Raw genomic sequence first — 12,246 nt, forward strand, 5'->3', positions numbered from 1 at the left:
CACTGATATTTCTCCAGCCTCCTACCATATGCCAGGCTCTAAACAAGACTGATCACACAGGCGTAAATGAGTCCCAGATCTCGTGGCTGGGGAGCTCACAGTCCGGTGGGAAAGCAAACCAGTGAGTCAGTCATTTGAATCTGGCATGTCTGTGAATGAGAGAAATCCATGTGAGAGTTTGGGGCTGCCCAGCGGTGGGAGGGAGAGCCCAGGCCTTGCTGAGAGAGGCTGGTTCCTCCAAACAGGCTGAGCATGGCTCACTTCCCATGCACAAAAGCATCCTCCCTGGCCAGACAGAGGCAGCATTCGATTTGACTCAGCAGATTTATTCAGTTGAATTGTGTCACTGCTGGTTTACTGGTGTTTTGGCCCTTCCTTCCCTTGGTGTGGGTGTTCCTTCCAAAGGCATATGATGGACGCTAGGTCTAGGTAGAGTCTCCTGGCAACCTCCAGAATCCAAGGTCTGAATGAGGGAAGAAGCCAAAGAAACAATTGTCCTTCCGGGGACCCCATGACTCCATGCCCACCAGTCCCAGGGCTGAAATAGAGAGGCAAGGATTTCTACCCTCTGGAGTACTGAGGTCTGCTGTGGACACTGGGGACCGTCCATGGGAGAATGATTGCTCCCAGAGCTCCCCCAAACCCCTCACTCCGGTTCTGCCACTGTGCCCCCCAAAACTACACTCTACACTATCTGCTGGGGTCTGGCTGCTCTTCAATCCCAAATCTAGTTGCACAGTTTCCACGAAAGGGTATCTCCTGATGGCTCACAGAACCTACGTGTCACGTGCAAACTGGCAAAAAGCCCCCAAAGGCTGTCATAGCCATCACTGTGGCTTGGAGTTGAGGGGGGTGCTGGGAACAGAAGAAACCTCTTTGTTTTTAAAGGCCTTGAAAGAAAGGGGTCCCTGGAGCCCCTCAGTCACTCATCTCCCATCTTATCCAGTTCTCCCTCTGGTCTAGTTTAAAGCCTTGCTGCTGCAACACTTCTCCCCATACCAAGTGATGGTGGAATGTCACTGGCTGCCATCCCCTACCCCATCCCTTGCAAGGTTTAGGAGGTAAGAAGAGCTGACAGGTATGGCTTCCAGAGAAGGACTCCCGTGAAGCTGGGGAGAATCCTGCCTCTTCAGACTAGGCCTGCCCTTCCAGCCAGCCCCCACCAAGTGCCTTCCTCCGATACCCACCTACCAGCCAACCCCAAGCCTCCTCCCAGGCTTGTTTCATGAGGCATCTCCAAGCTATTCCCCTCCTGGAAGCCTCCCTTCATTCAGCGGGTGGAACAGCCTCACCCACCCACTGCTGCGCCCTGGCAACACCTACTGATTCTCTCACCAATCACCTCCAAATGAAAGACGAAACCCCTTAAAAGGAGAAAACTCCTCCTGTTCCCTAGGAATCCCAGGGTTGAGAGGGAGCAGCCAGCTGGTCCATTCCCTGCCTCTGAGAAATGCTATATCTAGAAACGTCCTCTAAAAGACCTGCAAAGAAAAAGATTTCACAAGATCCCTTAGCCATTTGATTTCAAGCTTTAGGACTGTTTGCTGCAGGAACTTCTTCTTTGAGTCTATCTGAGCCTCAAGCCCTGTGAAAGACAAGATGAGGGGCAATTGTGTCTGTGAGAGGAGGGCTCTGGTCCAATCTTAGTGCTTGCACGGGGCTTCTGAAGTGCCGGTGTCTCTGTCCTTTGGTGTGCCTCTAGTTGTAAACAGCAGCCAGAAGGCTGTGGTGGTTCAAACTTCAGAGCAACAATAAAATCTCTGAAGTCTAATTTACTCATTTCTGCATCCTAGCCCTACAGAGTTTGACCTGAAACTGGAGGCGTTTTGATTTTATATTGAGAAGAACTCTCTAATTTTTTTTCTTGTGATGAGAACTTTTAAGATCTACTCTCTTAACAGCTTTCCAATACGGATTACAGTATTCTTAACTACTGTCACCATGCTGTACCTTACATCACCAGGACTTATTTATTTTATTATTTTGTTTGTTTGTTTTGTATTTTTGTTTTTGCGGTACGCGGGCCTCTCACTGTTGTGGCCTCTCCCGTGGCGGAGCACAGGCTCCGGACGCGCAGGCTCAGCGGCCATGGCTCACGGGCCCAGCCGCTCCGCGGCACGTGGGATCTTCCCGGACTGGGGCACGAACCCGTGTCCCCTCTGTCGGCAGGCGGATTCTCAACCACTGCACCACCGGGGAAGCCCAGGACTTATTTATTTTAAAAAGAAAAGGTTATACCCTCTGACCAGAAGAAGAAGAAGGAGGAGGAGGAGGAGGTGGAGGAGGAGGAGGGGGAGGGGGAGGGGAGGGGGAGGGGGAGGAGGAGGAGGAGGAGAAGAAGAAGAACTCTCTAGACTGGGAAATACTATTTCTGTTATCAGTAAATTTTCTTATTGGAAGAACTTTAAAAACAGGTCTGATTTCCACCTGCCTAGAATGTTTTAGGCACCTACCGGGGAGGCTGATGAAAAGAAAGGAACAGACATTTGTAGCACGTCTCCCGCGGACCATGGTCCCAGCCCTGGGATACAGAGAGATAAGACACGGTCCGCACCCTCAAGGGCTCTTGGCCTACCCGGTCCCTGGGACTCGGGCAACAGTCCTCTTGCTCCTACTCCGAGGATTGCCCTTTGCTCCTTCTAAGCCTTCTGCCCCCTGAAAAGTCCCTGGGTCTTCAATGCAGCTCTCAAGCAGATGAAGGCAGCACATCCCCAGGGGGAAGCGTTCTGGTGGGGTAACCCTGACCCGGGACCTAGCACCTTCATAATGGGGAGGTTCACAGAGGGCTCTGCCCTCCTTGGCACCTTCCCAGCACTTGCCTGGGACTCTGGGGAAAAGGCCCGCTGGATCAAGCCAACTTCTCCCCATCAACACCCATAAAGGAGCGTGTGATGGGCAGCTTTTTGTGTCAACTTGCCTAAGCTGTAATACCCAGTCATTTACTCAAACACTAATCCAGGTATTGCTGTGAAGGTATTTTGTAGATGCGGTTACATTACAGTCAGTTGACTTTAAGTGAAGGAGATTAACCTCTTTAATGTGGTTGGGCCTCTTCGAACCAGTGGAAAGGCTTTAACAGTAAAAACTGAGGTTTCCTGTTGAAGAAATTCTGCCTCAAAAACTGTGCCATCAAATCCCACCTGATTTCCAACCTGCCAGCCTGTCCTCTGGACTTTGCACTTACCAGCTCCCAATTGCATGAACCGATTCCTTGAAATAAATCTCTTCATATACAAATAAAGATATATAAATGAATCTCTTTATATAAATATATATATATATATATATATATATATATATATATATATATAGAGAGAGAGAGAGAGAGAGAGAGAGAGAGAGAGAGAGAGAGAGAGAATCCTGACAATTCCTGCCGCAGCCCAGCTCTGGCCTCCTTGGAGCCTGACAGACTCTCCAGGAGAGAGATGCTTCCATAAAGGTCTGTGGGAAGTGACTCTGTGGGCGCCACTGGGATTGGGGTGCGAGTAGCAGGAGAAGGGAGTTTGGATGGAGGGGCCTGGGACTTTCTTCGTGTGTGAATTTGGGTAAGTTACTTAATCTCTCAGAGCCAGTTTCCTTGCCTACAAAATGAGGCTCCCTGGCAGGACAGCGGAGGGGTTAAGGAGGTCACAATTTTGAAAATGCCTAGACAGCGCACAGCTCACCAGAACGGCGCGATCAATTTTTGCTTTAAGGACAAATGAGCAGGGCTCTCCCCTGCTGGGAGAGGGATGGGGAGCGGCGTCGTGAAGGGGAGCCTCCTGGGCTTGCTGCCCACTCTGGCGACTGGGCAAGGAGAGGCCTGAACCCTCTGCATCTGGCTCCCCTCCACACCTCTCCTAGAAACCTCCAGCTCTGAAATTCTATGATTATAGGGTGCCATCCTAAACTACAGAGAGGACAATGAAAATAATTAGAGGCTTGGAAAACAGAACCTGAGAGGAAAGGGTTAAAGGCACTAGGATTATTTACTCTGGAGAAGGGATGCCTTAATAACACCCTTCTTAACCTCAGGAGGGTTATTTGGATGTAGGCTGGCCAGCTTCTTTCCACCTCTCTACAGGGCCAAACGAGAGGGCACAGGCTAACAGCCCAGCTAGAGGGACAGAGGTCAGACAGACCACAGGCTGTCTGCCTCGCCCAAGACACCATCTCCTTTAGAGGACTTGGGGGGCGCGGGGTTGGGGAGGGATGGGGGGATGGGATTGCTGCAGACCTGCCTTGTGGTAGGAAATGTGTTGGATAACCTCCGGCTTTCCTCCTGGCTGTTTGAATTCTAGAAACTAATTTCCCCAGAATTGTGAAAGATAGAAGGAAAGGAAACAAACAAACAAACAAACTGGAGAGCAGATGGAACGGGTGTGGCAGGGCTGGTCCAGCAGCACTCGGCTGCCCTGCACGGCCTGTCAGCCGGGGAGGCCTGGAGGGGATGAGGGGGTCGGTCAGCACAAGCCCCACAAAGTGAGGGGGGTGTCGGCCACAGAGAAGCCTCTGCTTTGGGTTTGCTCTTAAGAGCTCCAAGGTCACCTTCCTTCCCCGTCTCTTCCACACAGCTTGAACGTGAACCTGCCCTGGTTCAGGCAGTGCTAACATCTCAGGAAGACGTGAAGGAAAGCGAGATGCACATCTCATTCTGAGGCTGCGATCAGTAGCTCTCTCTCCCAAGGAACACGTAGATCCAACCAGTTCCCTCCCAGAAGCAACCAGTTCCCTCCCAGAACCCTGAACTTCTTCCCCATCTTCATCATCAGGATAACAATACTAGCGACTTTTTTATTGAAGTCATACTCTCTGCCAGGCACATTACATAGGTTATCCCCACTTGCACAACTCTCCCTGGTACATAGTACCAAGAAACAGAGGTCCAGAGAGGTGAAGCAACTTGCCCAAGTTCACACAGCAGAGCTGAAACTCAGCTCTGTGCTATCCATCCATGCCATACAAACTTTACCTGTCACAAGTGAGACAGCATTATCCCCATCTCACTGGTGAGGAAATTAAGACCAGTTAAGACCAGGAAGTTGAGCAACTTGCCCTCAGTCGCTCGGCTGTTAACCAGTGATGGCATACATCTCAGCAGAACCCCCGTTCTGCTGCTCTCTCACCCCGTGGTGGGGGGAGGGGGGAGTAAACCCTTGTGAAGCCCCCAGTGGGTGTCAGGCAAGGGTCACTCACCCGTCTATCAGAGGGGCTGGAGAGAATAATACCTATAAATAGCATTATTATTATTTATTATTATTATTATTTATGAAGCCTTCACCATGTAACAGGCACTAGGCTGAATGCTTAACATGAATTATCTGACTCAGCGCTCCCGTAATGACAGTACCAGGTGGGTACTGTCATTCTCCCCATGTTACAGTGGAGGAAATTGAGACACAGAGAGGTCAAGTAACTTGCCCAAGGTCACAAGGTTAATAAGTAGCAGAACTGAGTTTTGAATTCTACATAATCTGACTCCAGAGCTCCCCTTCTAATCCCTTAAACTATACTGCTAAATTTTTTTCTTCTGAGCCAAGCATGCTAACTGATTTTAGAGTCCAATGGCTACCTTTGTGACGTCACTAAAAATTCCTTCCATATCTTCCATGTTTTTCCAGCCTCCACTTCTGAGAAGTTCATCCACGGTCTGTCTCATCACCCCATGGCCACCCTTGCCCCCAACCTAGCTCAGGGATGGGGGGAGGCCCCTCCCCAGGAGGAGGCTCTGAGGTCAGAATCGGCTCTCCTGGCAAGGCCTGGCTTCCGTGTATGGCCCCACCTGTGGGTACAGCTGAGCCCAGGACCAGAGCCGGAACCTGAACAAGAATTGCAACCGGAACTGGAAGGGAAGCCAGAGCATTCGCTGAAAGGCAAAGAGGGCAGAGGAGGCTGCCTGACCCCACAGAGGCACAAGGCGTGAGTCACGTGGAAGGAGGCGAGGTCAGCTCTGCCTGAGTCACTGAGGGCTCCACGGGGAGAGGATGGCCGAGGAAGACGGAGAGCGCCCAGGCCCCTGATGGGCACCATATCCTGCTCAAGTCCTGTGCTGCTCAGGGGAGGCCGGCGCCAGCCACCTTGGAGTCCTCCTGGTCCAGGCGGGAGCACCAATGCCCGGGGAGGGGCGCCGGGGAGGCTGGTCGGCAGCTCTGGCCGGGGAGAAGGGGGGTCTCAGGCCTCACGTGTGGGCTGGACCCCCCCACACACATCCAAAGTCTAACCAGACTGAACTTTCTGCAGCTCCCGGAAGGCCCTGCAAGGAGCACTCACCCTGGGGCTGTTTCACATGCTGCTTCTTTGCCACTCCACCCACTTTGGGTATTCGCTTAGTTGGCATATCCTCCAAGAACTGCTTCTTGACACCCCGTCACCCCAATCCTGGCCAAGCGACCCCTCCCCTCCCGCTACCCCCACCCCCCAACCCCGGTCCTCCGAGTTCCCTGGTGGCTGACCCCGTCACGCTGCCTTGTAACCTTTCATTCCTCCCACCACCAGACCAGCTCTACGGCCATCAGCGTCTCACTCGGCGCCCAGCACACAGTGGGGGCCTGATAAATATCCATTGAGTTAACAGATGATTAAAACAGAACAAAAGAAAGAGCAGACTGTAGGCATCTTGTGGATTCTGCCCTGAAGCCCACAGTTTCCAGAGCATCGCCAGGCACTCATCTGGGGCTTGGCAAGAACAGATCAGGGTACAAGTGCTGAGATGCTGACGGCAGCCGTGAGGCAGTTACCCCGTGGAGGTCGGAGTAGGGCAGGGCAGCTCCAGAAAGGAAATGAGCTGGTAAAGGTTTAGGGCTGGGGAACCTGACTCAAATTTCCCACAAATCTGACACTTTTCAGGGAAGCCAAGTAGAGGAGACGTTGTCAGGGTAATGGCAGCCTGTCCATCTGGTTAGAACGCTGGCTCTCAGGCTGCAAGGCAACCAGAGCAGCCTGGGAGACACAGGGTGGCCCAGCTGCGGGGAGCAAGAAGAGAAAGCAAGAAGTAGCACCTTCCCTGACCTCCCCAAGCTGGCTGCTTGCTTTTGTGCACCCACGTGTTCAAGCTGCCGCCCTCACCCAGTCTGCAGCCACCAGAGCCCCAGCGCAGTAGATCTGGAGGCATCAGTGGACAGAGGGCTATGGGCAGGCAGGGGAAGGGAGGGAGCTAGGCAGGTGGGAAAGAAAAAAAGAAAGCAGAGCGGCAGGAAGGAGAAAACAGAACAAGAGCGCAGCAGACAGCAAGAACTAAAGCGAGTAAATGAGAGGGAGGGAAAGGCAGATCTGGTGGAGAAGGCTCGTGTCAAAACATACTTCTCAGATTCCAAAACCCTTTCCCTGGCACTGCTTAAATGAACGCACAACAGCTCCAGGAGGTATCATTATCCTGTTCTTTCCTTTTATTTTATTTTACTTTTTATTATGGAAAACTTCAAAAATACACAGAGTAAACATAATGGTATAATTTAAATCCCTATGCACACATGGCCTCGCTGTAACAATTATCTCACCGTGCCATTCTTCCTTTCACTATATTTTCACCCACTCAATTTTTATTATTTTTTGACATGACTACTTTTAGGAAAATTTACATACGTTAACATGTACAAATATAGCTGTATAATGTTGATAAATGTTTATATCCAAGTAACCCACATCCCTGTCATAATATGACATATTACCATCTCACGGGCAAGTTCTCCATGTTCATTCCCAGTCAATCCCACCACCTACCTCCACCCCAAACTGATCTAATTTGTAGCTAACAATAGTTTTGCCTAATCTAGAACTTCACATAAGTGGAATCATACCATATGTACTCCCGAGTGCCTTGCTCCTTTCTCACGGCATATTATTTTTGAGACTCATATATCTTGATGCATACATCAGTAGTTGGTTTCTTTTCCATTGCTGACCAGTACTCCACTGTAGGAATGTATCCGAATTTGTCTAGTGATTCTCCTGTTGGTAAGCATTTGGGCTGCTTCCAGTATGTGCCTATTGTGAATAAAACTTCTATGAACATTTGTTTTTGTGGGCATATATTTTCACTTCTCTTGGATAAATACCTACGAGGGGAATTACCGAGTCAAAGAGTAGGTGTGCAGGTGTATGTTTAAGTTTATGAGAAACTGTCAAACCCTTTTCCAGAGCAGTTGTACTGGTTTGCATTCCCACCAGCAACGTGTGTGTGTTCCAGTTGCTCTGTGGTCTCGTCAACATTTGGTGGTTGTCAGGCTTTTAACATTTAGCCGTGCTGGCTGGTATGCACTGCTTGTAATTTGCATTACTCTAATGATGTCAAGCAATGTTTCGTGTGCTATTGGCATTCCTACGACTTTTGTGAAGTACCTGTTCAAGCCTCTTGCCCATTTTTAATGGACTTGCTTGTCTTTTCATTATAGAATCATAGGAGTTCTTTGTTTATTCTTGTAGTCAGTCCTTTGTCGGTTATATGTTTTCTGAATATTTTCTCCAAAGCTGTGGCCTGCCTATTAATTTTCTTAATGGTGTCCTTTTATCAGATTTATCAAGGCATATGATTCCAAGAATTTTGACAAATGTGTATGGTCATATAACCAGCATGAGAAGCATAATCTAGAAAGTTCCATCATTCTGAAAAGATCCCTTGTGCTCCTTTATAGTGAATCCCCCTAGGCTCTGTTCCACTGATCCAAATCTCTATTCTACACCATAATACACTGTCTTAATTACTGTAACTTTATTGTAAGTCTTGAAATCAGGTGGTAATTCCTCCAACTTTGTTCTTTGTTTATCATAAAATTTTTTTAGCTGTTATTTTCCTTTCCAGTTCCACGTGAATTTTAGAATCAGCTGTGAAATTCTCAAAAACCCTGCTGGGATTTTGACTGGGAATGCATTAGATCTATAGATTAATTGGGGGCAGAATTGAGATCTTAACAATATCAATTGTTCTGGTTCAAGAACAAGGTCTATCTCTCTATTTATTTAGATCTTCTTTAATTTCTCCCAGCAATATTTTGTAGTTTTCAGTTTACCGTATAAATTTTGCTAATTTTCCCCTAAATGTTTCATGTTTTTATGCTATTATAAATGTTATTTTTAATGTAAATATCCAGTTGTTAGTTTCTAGTCTATAGAAATACAATTCATTTTGTATATTGAACTTGTATCTTGAAATCTTGCCAAACTAACTTATTAGTTCTAGTACCCTAGCTTTTCTGTACATTCCTTAATATTCTCTAGATAGACAATCATGTTGACTGTAAACAAAGACAATATTGAATCTTCCCTTCAAAACAACAAGCCTTTTTTTTCTTTTTCTTGAATTATTGCATTGCCTAGGATCGTCAGTACACTGTTGAATAGAAATATTTACAAAAGGGGGGTGGGCATGGGAAAAATGGTGAAGGTGGCTAAGATGTCCAATTATAGTGTTAATAAGTTCTGGGGATGTAATACACAGTATAGTAACTATAGTTAACAATAATGTATTGTATATTTGAAAGTTACTAAGAGAGTAGTTCTTAAATTTCTCATCACAAGCAAAAAAATGTAACTATGTGAGGTGACGGATAAATTAACCAAATTTATTGTGGTGATCATTTTGCAATATATACATCGAATTATTATGTCATACGTCTTAAACTAGTACAATCTTATGTGCTAAGTATATCTCAATAAAACTGGAGGGGGGAATAGTTTTTACAGATTTCCTTGCCTTGTTTCAGATCTGAGAGGGAAATCATTCAGTCTTTCACCACTAACTATGATGTTAGCTGTAGGTATTTTTTTGTTGTTTTCTTTTTTGTTTTTTTAAAATTTTTAAACATCTTTATTTAGGTTTTTTTTAATAGACATCCTTTCTTTTCAGGTTGTGTAAGTTCCCTTCTATTCCTAGTTTGCTAAAATTTTATCATGGGTCTATGTAGAATTTTGTCAAAAACTTCCTTTGCTTCAATTGACATGATTGTATGTTGTTTCTTTTAAGACTGTTTAAATGGTGCATTAGTTTTCTACTTAGTTTCCTACTGTTGCTTAAAAACAGTGGCTTAACAACAATACAGATAGATTATTTTACCAATGTGGAGGTTTGAAGTTCACAATGGATCCTACTGGGCTTAAGTCAAGATGTCAGCAGGGATATCTTCCTTCTGAAGGCTCTAGGAGAGAATCCCACTCCATCTCAAAATCCTTAAGTTAATCACATCTGCAAAATCTCTTAAGCTACAGAAAGCAGCATATTCACAGGTTCTGGGATTAAGAAATGGATATTCTGTCTATCACATATGATAAAGCATAGATTGACTTTTGAATATTAAAACGACCTTGAATTCCTGGGAAAAAGGCCATTTGTTCATGATTTGTTATTCTTTTTACATATTGCTGAAATTTCTTTGCCAAAATTTTGTTAAGTATTTCTGTATCTATGTTCTTGAGTGACGGTGGTTTGTAGTTTTAGCTTTTTTTTTTTTCTCCTTATAATGTCTTTGTATGGTTTTGGTATCCAGGTAACGCTGGCCTCCTAAAGGTTTGGAAATGTTCGTTCCTCTTTTATTTTCTATAAAATTATTTATAGAATTGGTATTATTTTTACCTTAAATGTTTAGTAGAATCATCGGTATACCAGAACTGGCTTGTACTGGCTCATGATAGCCTATTGTTAAATTTTTAGGAATTTTGTGAACTGTTGTTAAACACAGCCATTATTAAAAATTAAATAAATTATATTAAAAACAAAGATAATAAGTCCTGAATGTGATCACGTCTTAATTATTTTTGCTACATTTTATTAGTAGCAGTGTTCTTGAGGACATTTATGACTATTTTATCCATGTGGTGTTCTACTGCACATCTCTCCCCAGCTCCATGATCAGTGACGTCACATTGGTAACCTGAAATTGGTCATGGTGGGAATATTTACACCATGGAAACTGGCAAATGCTACAAACCAGGGAATTTTTTTCCCTTTGGAAAATCACAGGTGAAACATTTACCAGCACACCTATGGGTAGAATTCACTAGTGAAGCCATTCTTGGAGTTTTCTTTATAGAAAGGTTTTTTTTTTAACTATTAATTTAATTTATTTAATAGATATAGGGATAGTAAAATTATTTATTTCTTTTTTTTTTTTTTTTTTTTTTTTTTTTTGTGGTATGCGGGCCTCACTGTTGTGGCCTCTCCCGTTGTGGAGCACAGGCTCCGGACGCTCAGGCTCAGCGGCCATGGCTCACGGGCCCAGCCGCTCCGCGGCATGTGGGATCTTCCCGGACCAGGGCACGAACCCGTGTCCCCTGCATCAGCAGGCGGATTCTCAACCACTGCGCCACCAGGGAAGCCCAAAATTATTTATTTCTTATTGTGTGACTTGTGTAGCTTGTGTTTCAAGGAATATGTCCATTTCATCTAAGTTGCTGAATTTATTGGCATACAGTTGTTTATGATATTCCCTTAGGTTTTTTAAATGTCTGTAGAATCTATAGCAATTTCCCCTCTTTCACTCCTGATATTGGTGATTTGTGTCTTCTCTCTTTTCTCCTGATCAGTCAGGCTAGAGTTTTATCAATTATGTTGATCTTTCTATGGTGTAAGGCCTAAAATTCAGGTCCAATATTATGTGCTGCCTTGACACCTAGTGAAATCAGGAGGGCCTCATCTGGCCCTACCTCAACTTCCCCTTCCCACTATGTTCCTGTGAAAAAGGTCCTCTAGCCAAACAACCCACCCTATCAAGAGGACCAGGTACAGTTCCTATTTGTCCCTGAATAGTAATTTTCAGTTCCCTGACAGCCGGTAGAATTATTCAAACACACCAATCACATCCTAGGAATCATGGGGCACCTCAACTTCTTGGTACTGCAAAGCCTGCCTCCCAACAGCCCCTGGTGTTCACTGTTCCCAGGTGCAACCCCTATGCAGCCCTGAATAGCATGCAGTGTCCTCCTCCCCCTGACTGTGAGTATATGTGACTAATAAACTCCTGTCAGTTGCATCTGTCTGGTGTCAGGTGTTACATGTTCCACCATTTTCCTAACTCGTGGGCAAGAATCCCTGTCTCACCAACTGGGTGAATAGGGGGAAATCAAAATATTTTCCGAAGAGTAAGCTTTAGGTTTCTTGGATTTTTCTCTTTTTTTCTTTTTATTTCAGGAATTTCTGCTCTCATTTTTCTTATTTCTTGCATTGGATTGAAGCTTTTTCTGCCCTGCCCCACCCTCTCCTTATGAGATTCCAATTACATGAATATTAGATTGCTTGACATTATTCTGCAGAGCATTGAAGCTCTGTTCATTTTTTCC

This window comes from Kogia breviceps, chromosome 7, assembly GCF_026419965.1.
Source record: "Kogia breviceps isolate mKogBre1 chromosome 7, mKogBre1 haplotype 1, whole genome shotgun sequence".
Lineage (NCBI taxonomy): Eukaryota > Metazoa > Chordata > Mammalia > Artiodactyla > Physeteridae > Kogia > Kogia breviceps.